This window comes from Nannospalax galili, unplaced genomic scaffold, assembly GCF_000622305.1.
Source record: "Nannospalax galili isolate Female #2095 unplaced genomic scaffold, S.galili_v1.0 scaffold898, whole genome shotgun sequence".
NCBI classification, from domain to species: Eukaryota; Metazoa; Chordata; class Mammalia; order Rodentia; family Spalacidae; genus Nannospalax; species Nannospalax galili.
Genome location: NW_008342399.1, coordinates 1,900,487 through 1,909,697, shown reverse-complemented (window position 1 = coordinate 1,909,697; position 9,211 = coordinate 1,900,487). Strand labels below are relative to the sequence as shown.

The 9,211-nt window shown below is 37.7% G+C and overlaps 1 protein-coding gene across 1 annotated transcript in view; it reads right to left on the bottom strand.

The window, feature by feature from the left end:
• Positions 1-9,211, bottom strand: part of Znf366 (zinc finger protein 366) — a 390,083-nt gene that overhangs the window by 377,918 nt on the left and 2,954 nt on the right. The window contains exon 2 of the mRNA XM_029566146.1: positions 433-553. The gene's annotated coding sequence lies outside the window, so the exon portion shown is untranslated. The remainder of the gene's footprint in view (positions 1-432; positions 554-9,211) is intronic.

The following is a 9,211-nucleotide window of genomic DNA, read 5'->3' as shown; positions in this document are numbered from 1 at the left end:
CACACACACACACACACACACACACACACACACACACACACACGTGTCCTTCTATAGTGGAAAACTATGGAATGGTTTCCCTAGTTCCTCTACCTATTTTGGGATCTCTTTCTCTCTCTCTCTCCCTCTCTCTCTCCCCCCTCCCTCTCTCCCTCTCTCTCTTCCCCCCTCCCTCTCTCCCTCCCTGCCCCCACTTCCCTCCCTTCTGGCCACATCTAATCATTTATGGTATGGGAAACTCCTCAATCCTCAGGCCCAGTGAATCCCATTCCCAGGAGTTTGAGTCTTAGACAAGAAAAAGAAAGAAGGCCTGGCATGTAGGCATACACCTTTAGTCCTAGGGCTTGGGAGGCAGAGGCAGGTGGTTATCTGTGAGATTAAGGGCAGTCTGATCTACATTGTGAGCCCCAGGCCAGCTATGGCTACACTTACCACTTCCACCTCAGGTAAAGAAGAATTGGTCCCCATTTCCAATCCTTTAAATCTTCTCTGACAGAAGTGCTAGGAAAGGCATAACAAATTGGTCTTTTGACAAATTGCCAATCCAGGACTCCTAAAGGAAGAACAATAGTGATACTAAGGACAAAACACAAGCGACAGCTGAGAAACAGAATTGAAACTGAACTAAAAATTCAGGAAAGTGGGTGACTGTCCAACTTACATGCACCTTCAGAATCCCAGGAAAATACTTCACAAAGAAATCTTTGTTTTAAAAGTTTTAAATCATGATTTTTATATCAGAAAGGCCTCGTGGTTTTTTTGAGTGCAAGGGATGTCAAAGACCCCCGAATTTCTGGCACAAAAGTTAAATATCATAAACATATTTCATTGCTTTTGCTTGCTTTCTATTGCAAGCTTTCATTTGTTTTAAATGCTATGCCTACCAGTATCTTGATTTTTGAGACACACTCTCTCTGTAGTCCTGTAGAACTTGCTATGTAGACCAGGCTGGCCTCAAACTCACAGAGATCCTTCTGCCTCTGTCTCTAGAGTTCTGGGTTTAAAGGTGTGAACCACCACCTGTAGCCCTTGAATTTTTTTAACTGCAAAGTTTTGCCATAATAATCTCATTTAAAAATATAAATCTTTCTGGGTACAATGTCTCTGGTTTATGAAAGCTGCAGTTTCATTTATAAATTAATTTTGTAGAGAATTCTCAAAAAGAAACATGAAAAATATGGTAATTTATTTAGTTTGATTATAATAAAATGATAACAGTGACTTTTAAATTACCAATGGAATTAAATCTAAATTTTTATTTAATTCTAATTGTTAACCTGATAACTCAAAATTCTATACATACAAATACCTTTTTGTCTTTGTCAAATTAAAAAATGAAATCATGTATAAAACTTCATTTTACAGTTTCTATAAATTAGGCCCAAAAATTCAATTCTACAACCAGTAAGATGGTTCAATTGATAAAGCTGCTTGCCACCAAGTCTGATGACCCGAGTTTATTCCCTCACCCTGCATGGTAGAAGGAAAGAACTGAACCAATTCCTGCAAATTATCCTCTGACCACACAGACACACTAAATAAATGTAATAAAAGTTACAAGCAAAAAGTGAACTGGAGAAGGATGACTACAGGCATGAAATGTTGAAGAAATAGCATGCCTCCACATTTGCTGTTAGTAATGTTGGAAGTGGCATCATCCTCAACTCTCCTACTGAGTTATTACTCATTAGCAATACTAAAAATCGTAGGCATTTATTGCATGATGATCACTTTACAAGCATTCTCATCTAATCCTCTCACCACCCGCAGGTGGTTATTACTAGTTTCATCATACAGATAAGGAAACTAAGATTTTCCAGAAACTAATTGACATCTCCAAGATGGCAAAGCCAGGGTTTGACCTCGATGTGTCTGGCATAAAGTTTTGCCTTTAACCTCTACTTCACTGCTTCTTAAAGAAAAAGACGAGAAAAAGAAATCAAAGTTTTATTCTGACAGTGTGGAAGGAAGAGGTTTAAATGGTAAATTGTAATACGTGTCTCCTGACAAATGTGTTCCTCAAAAGTTTTATGAGTTGAAGCTAAAATAAATTTAGATGGGGCTGGTGAGATGGCTCAACAGTTAAGAATGTTTGCTGTTCTTCTAAAGGACATGAGTTCTGTTCCTAGCACCCACATCAGGCATTTCACAGCTTCCTATAACTCCAGGTCTGGGGGATCTGACTCCCCTATCTGGCCTCCACAGGCACCTGCACATACATCACACACATTCACAGGCATAGTCATACATATAAATAAAATAACAAACCTAGAAATATTACAAAAGGAATAGATGTGCTCTAGACAGAGCCCCACAGTTTGATAATAGGATTACCACAGTCCAAGGTTGAGGGTTCTTATTGATGTTTCAAGAAAACTTTCCCAGCAAGACTGAGGTCATCTGGAAAGACCATCAACACAAAGGCAGATTCACATCTCAGGAGAAAACTTCCATTAAACAGACGTAAGGGGTTAGGAATGTAGCTTAGTGCTTGCCTAGCATGCAAAACGTTTCTGGTTCAACTCCCAGTATTAAGGGTATGGGCAACATATGCATCAAAATTAGAATGTCAGTCAGTGTCCAAACATAATTGGAAAACTTTTTTCCTCTGTAATTAAATTTATACTGGAAGCTAAATTCTAATCAGAAGGTGCTTAGTGAACATGGAAACAATGTTCAGGGATTCAGAAACTATTAATAGTTTCAGGGAACTAGTAATCTATCCATCTATACCCATTGATTCATCCACTATTTACTGAGTACCTGCTACTCTATGCTCAGCATTGCTCTTTCTGTTGTTGTTGTTGTTGTTGTTGTTTGTCTTTTTGAGACAGTCACTCCCAATAGCCCCAGCTGGCCTGAAACTCGCTATGTAGACCAGACTGGCCTTGAACTCACAGAGATCCACCTGCCTCTGCCTCTCAAGTGCTGGGATTAAAGGTGTGCAACACCAGGCCAGGCACAGCACTGCTCTTAACACTAAAGAAACAACTGTGAGAGATAAAGTTGTAAGAAAGTTCCCACTCTTAATGAAACCAACATTTTAGTGAAAGAAAAAATCTGAAGATACTGACAAGTGTGCAGAATAGAATTAAGCAAGGTGGGGCTGGAGAGATGGCTCAGCAGTTAAGAACAGAGTGCTCTTGCGGAGGACCCGGGTTCAATTCCCAGCACCTACATGGTGGCTACGAACTGTCCTTAACTATAGCTCCAGGGGAATCCGAACCATCTTCTGACCTCCGAGGCACTGCAGGACATGGGTGCACTCACATACATGTAGGTAATACACTAATACACATAAAATAAAAATAATAAATAAAATAAAAAATGAATTAAGTAAGGTAAGAAGATAAAGGGTTTGATAAGGTGGTCAAGGAATGTCAAGCAGGACATTTGATGTTTGAGGAGGTAAGATATTCAGATATTTGGGATCTGAAAAGGTAAGACAGCAAATTTGTTTGTCAGCAGAGAATGCATAAAGTAGGGCTAAGACCAGAAAAGACCTTTGTCAGCAAAGACCAGACAGGGAGGTGCAGGGAGAAAGTGACAAGGCCCAGGACTTGTTTTTTTCTTGTTTTGTTATTTTATTTTTTTTAGAGAAAGGGTCTTGCTATGTAGCTCTGGCTGACTATGTGGCTCACATTCCTCCTTCTTCAGCCTCCCCAGTGTTAGAATTACAGGCATGCACCACTTGAGGAGTTCTAATCAGAAGTATGACATCATCCAATTTGGAGGAGGCAGGTCTTGTACTGGAGAAGAAACCAAGTACTTTGAGAGTAAAGACAGGTGTAAATGCTAAACTAGATAAGGACATGAGATAATGCTCTAGCATATGGCAAATAAAACTGGTGCTCAAGGCCAGGCATGGTGGCGCATGCCTTTAATCCCAGCACTTGGGAGGCAGAGACAGGCAGATCCCTGTGAGTTCAAGGCCAGCCTAGTCTACGAAGTGAGTTCCTAAACCAGCCGGGGCTATAGGGAGACCCTGTCTCAAATGAGTTCCAGGCCAGCTGGGGCTACAGGGAGACCCTGTCTCAAATAGACCAAAATAAAATAAAAATAGAAAGTTATGAAGAAAGACAATTAGAAGGAGATCAATCAGTGGAAACAGCCATGGAGCGGCAAACTCTCCCCACCTCACTCTAGAAATTAACCCAGATTGTTGTTTATATCAATAGTTTGTTCTTTTATTGCCAAATACTGTTCCTTAGCATAGATGTACCACATTTTCTTTATTTGCCTATTGCTGGGGGCATAGCTCAGTGGTTTGTCTCACACCCATGAGGCCCTGGGTTTGATCATCAGTTTTCAAAAACACAGTTCTTTATTCACCTGTTTAAAGGCATCTGTTTGTAGTTTTCAGTCACTACAAATCACGCTGCCGTAGACATTCATGCACAGCTTTTAAATGAAAATAAGTTTTCATTACTCTAGGATAAGTGCTTTAGGGTACCATTGTTGGAGCCAAACCATAGTTAAATGTTTAGCTTTTTCCCAACAGTAATGTTTGAGTGATTCAGTATCTCTGAATCATGGCCAATTTTTTGTTGTTAATGCTTACGTAATCAATTCCAGCCATTTTTAGGTAGGTATGTAGGGCTATGCCACTGGGATTTCACTTACATTCAACCAACAGCTCATGATATCAACTGATTTTTAATATCGAACAAGTCATGAAACCCTGAAATAAATCACACTTGGTCATGGTGTATAATTCTTTTTTCACATTGCTGAATTTGGTTTGCTAATAAGTTGGTAAGAGTTTTTTAGATAATTTTCTTAATAAGTAATTGATCTTTAGTTTTCTTTTCTATGATTTGTTTGGTTTTGGTATCAAGAGAAGAGTGGCTACCTGAAATAAGTTGAGCTGTGTTCCTTCCTCTCCTCCTTTTCCAGAGAAGATTGTGTATAATTATAACCGTGTTAATTCCTTAATGTTTGCAGTGAATCTCTAGCGAAGCCACCTGAACTTTAAGATTTCTTTTCAAGAGGGTTTTAAATTATTATTTCAATTTCCTTAATAGTTACAAGGTTATTCATGTTATCTATTTTATGTTAGGTAGATTATGATAATTTCTATTGCACTACTGCATTTACCTTTTTTTCTTAATGTCTTATTTCTTGGTTCCCAAGATTCATATATATATATATATATAATTTTTTTGGACTTTTTGAGACAGGGTCTCCCTGTAGCCCCAGCTGTCCTGGAACTCACTATGTAGACCAGGCTGGCCTCAAACTCAGAGATCCACCTGCCTCTGCCTCCCGAGTGCTGGGATTAAAGGCATGCACCACCACGCCCGTTCATTTTTAAATTATTTTTAATTTTATTATTTTTATTTTCTGTGTATGAATGCTTTGCCTGCATGTATGTAAGTGCATCATGTGCATGCAATGCCTACAGAGGCCAATAAAAGGCACTGGATTCCCTGAACTGGAGTTATGGACAGTTGTTAGCCGCCATGTGGATGCTGGGATTCAAACCTCCTCTGGAACAACAGTAAGTGCTCTTAACCACTGAGTCATTTCTCCAGTCCCTATTCCTTCTTTTATAATTTCCTTTCCTTTTAGCCATTCTTTCACATAAAGCCCACTGATGACAAAATCTTAGCTTCCTTCATCTGAGAATGTCATCTTTATCCTTCATTCCTACAGCCTGTTTTACTAGATTTAGGATTTGAGCAGGCACCTTTTTACTCTCAGCATTTATAAGATGTTGTGTCCCTTCTTTTGGGTCTCCAGGGTTTCTGATGTAAAATCCACTGTCAAACAAACTGTTTTCCTCCTGTAGGAAAGGAGCCATCTTTTCCCTCTTCTTTCCAGACTTTTTTCTTTTATAGTTTTTAGAAGTTGAATTATAGAATGTTTCAGCACAGACTTCTTTGGCTTTATCATACTTACATTTCATGTGTCTTATTTTAAATAACAACTTTATTGAGATGCAATTTGTACATCACAAAATTTAGCCCTTTAAAATTTATAATTCAGTAGCTTTTAGTGTATTTACAAGGCTGCAAAACCGTCACCATCTAATCTTAGAACACTTTCATCACCTCTAAAAGAAACCCTATACTTACTACTTGTCACTCTTTACCAACCCCTTCTCCAACCCTTAGCAAACACTAATACACATGCTGTCTCTATATCCTTGCCTATTCTAGACATTTCTTATGAATATGGTCATTCAGTATGTGAATTTTGTAACTGGCTTCTTTTACTTAGTGTGTTTTCAGGTTTCATTCATATTGTAAAATATATTAGTACTTTATTCCTCTTTAGAGACAATATTTCATTGTATGGACTATATATTGTTTAACCCTTAACTGTTGTTTCTATTGTTTTACTTTGGGAGTATTTATAGTCACATGTTGCTATGAACATTTGCACACACATTTTTGTGTACACCTGTTTCATTTCCATTGGGAGCAGAACTGCTGATAGGAAAACTCTATATTATTTGAGGAGCTACTAGACTTTTTTTCAAAGCAATTGTAGTACTCTGTAACCCCACTAGCAACATATGAAGGCTCCAGCTTCTCCATGTGCCCCCCAATACTTGTTATCTATCTCTTTAAAGATGTTACTTTTTTTTTAATGTATATGCATATATGCCTGCATGTAGGTAAGTGCACCCATGTCATGCAATGCCCGCAGAGGACAGAAGAGACTGTCAGATCCCCTGGAACTGGAGTTAAAGACAGTTGTTAGCTGCCATGTGGGTGCTGGGATTTGAACCCGGGTCTTCTGCAATAACAGTCAGTGTTCTTAACCACTGCACTATCTCTCCAGCTCCTTTTCTGGATCTTCTACAGCCATCTTAGTGTGTATGAACTGGTCCTTCCATGTTTGATTTGATATTCCCTAGTAGCTAATTATTGAAACTGAACTTCTTTTCATATTCTTATTGGTCATTCACGATATTCTTTGGAAAAATATCTATATAGATCTTTTTGGCCACTTCTTGATGAGGTCACTGTTTTATTATTGAGATGACAGCTGTTTATGTATTTTAGATAGTTTCCTATCAGATATGTGATTTGCAAATATTTTTCCCATTCAGTTATCTCTTCACTTTCTTGGGCGAAGATGGGGGCGATGTGCACACATGGGAAGCTGGAGGCCAGTGTTGGATGTCTTCCTCTATCATGCTTCATCTTATTTTTGAGAAAGGCTTTCTCATTGAACCTGGAGTTTACCATTTTGGCTAAGCTAGCTGGCTAGAGAACCCCCAGGATCTGCCGTCTCCATTCCCCAGTGCTGGGGTTACAGGCACACACCACTGTGCACAGCTTTTAAGTGGGTGTTGGGAATCTGAATTCAGGTTCTCCTGCCTGCTGCACCCCTTGACTACTTTTTACCCACTGAGTCATCTCCCCAATCCTCACTGTTTTTCTTAATGGTGACCTATGAAGCACAAAGATTTTAAATTGTGATGAAGACCAATTTACGTAATCTTTCTTTAGTTGCTTGTGGTTTGGGTGCCATATCTAAGAAATCTTCCCTTTTAATTCAAGGTCAAAAAACATATTTCCTTGCTTTCTTCTAAGAATTTTATACTTCAGCATTTACAGTAGTTCTATAATCAATATGAGGTTACTTTTTGTATATACCATAAGGTGCAGATTCAACTTCACTCGTTTGCAAATGGTTACCCAGTTGCCATGGTACGGTTTTTTGAAAAGACTGTCTTGCCTCCATTTAACTATTTTGAAACCCTTGTTCAAGCTTACTCAGCTTCTTGAATTATAGGTTTATGTTTTCTGACAGATCTCGGAAGTGTTCAGATATTATTTCTTAGAATATTTTTATCCTTATCCTCTTTACCTCTTTACTCCTTCTACAGGTCTGATGATACCAATATTAGGCCATTGTTATGATCAGTCAGTTCCATGAAACTGTTCAATTGGTTTCCATGCTATTGTTTCTCTCTGTTAGACTAGTCACAACTGTCTTCTATAATTTTTGTTGGTTTAATCATTTCTTTTCTGAAAGTTTTCTCTACTCTGTGCTGTCCCCTTCTTTGCCCTTCAGCTAGAGAGAGCAGTGTTTTGACAGGACTTGGTATTTGAAGCTTGCTGAGTCTTTAGTTTTAAGTCTAGGATATATGAGACCAAAGAAAATCCAGAGAATTAATCATGATGTCATTCCTCAGGTCCCAAGGTCTTTTGTTAAGTGTGTTTGCTTCCTCCTTTCAGAGTCTTCTTCTGTTTCTTTTATGTGCACTTTTGGCTGTACTGAGAATAATAAAAAGTATATCTACTTCATCTTCCCAGAAGCAGAAGAAGCAGAAGTTATAAGTGGACCTTTTTATAAATAGAATTATATTTTAATTACTAGAAGTTATTAATAGCTCAAAGAGCTTTGAAATTAATCCTTTCCCAGTTAATAAAGCCTTAATTTATCATTTTATAATTTAAAAAGCACTATATATGGGTTTGCTTTACATGAGAAAGACGGATTACTTATATATTCCTGAATATTGATTATCATTGTCCTCTTTCAACATTTGAATTAAATTCTTCTAAGTTATTATTTTTAAAAATGTTTTTCCCACTTCTCTTTGGAATAATAAAAATATTCTAATTTTTTTTTAAAAAAACGTTTTTCCCTAATGCCAACCTGGAGATGTTTCAAGGTAGAAGGCCATTCCTTGAATTGTCTAATGTTAAATATAAAAAGAATTCCCATGTTTTTCCATAAATATAAATGTAAACAATAATTCTCAGAAGTATTCTATTTTAGAAGGTTGCCTATCTAATATATTACTTTATCTATCTGTGTACTTACTAATAATTGCCTATTAAAGACATTTAGCAAGTTTTGAATTTACAGATCTATTTTTTTCAAGTAATTCCTCCTCAAACATGTTATCTCCCATTTATTAGTCTAGTAATACTTTCATTTATTGCCCTAGAAGTGCATAGCATTTTGCTCCTGAACTCCTTACATGCTTTATCTTACTTAGTTCTGTTTAAGACAAAGAAAGAGAAGCTCAGAGAGAGACTGAACTGAAAGCATTCTGGGGCTGTAAAGCCAGCACCTGCATGCAGGGTCCGAGCTTCCAAGTGTCACAGTTGTTTTGACAGTGCTTCATCTGACAAAATAAACATCTTTCTTTTCTAAGTGTATATTTTTTCACTTCAGTGCCATTTTAAACTGTTAATATTCTTCCATTTTCATCTTGGTCAGCTTTTTTACCTGAAAAAATATT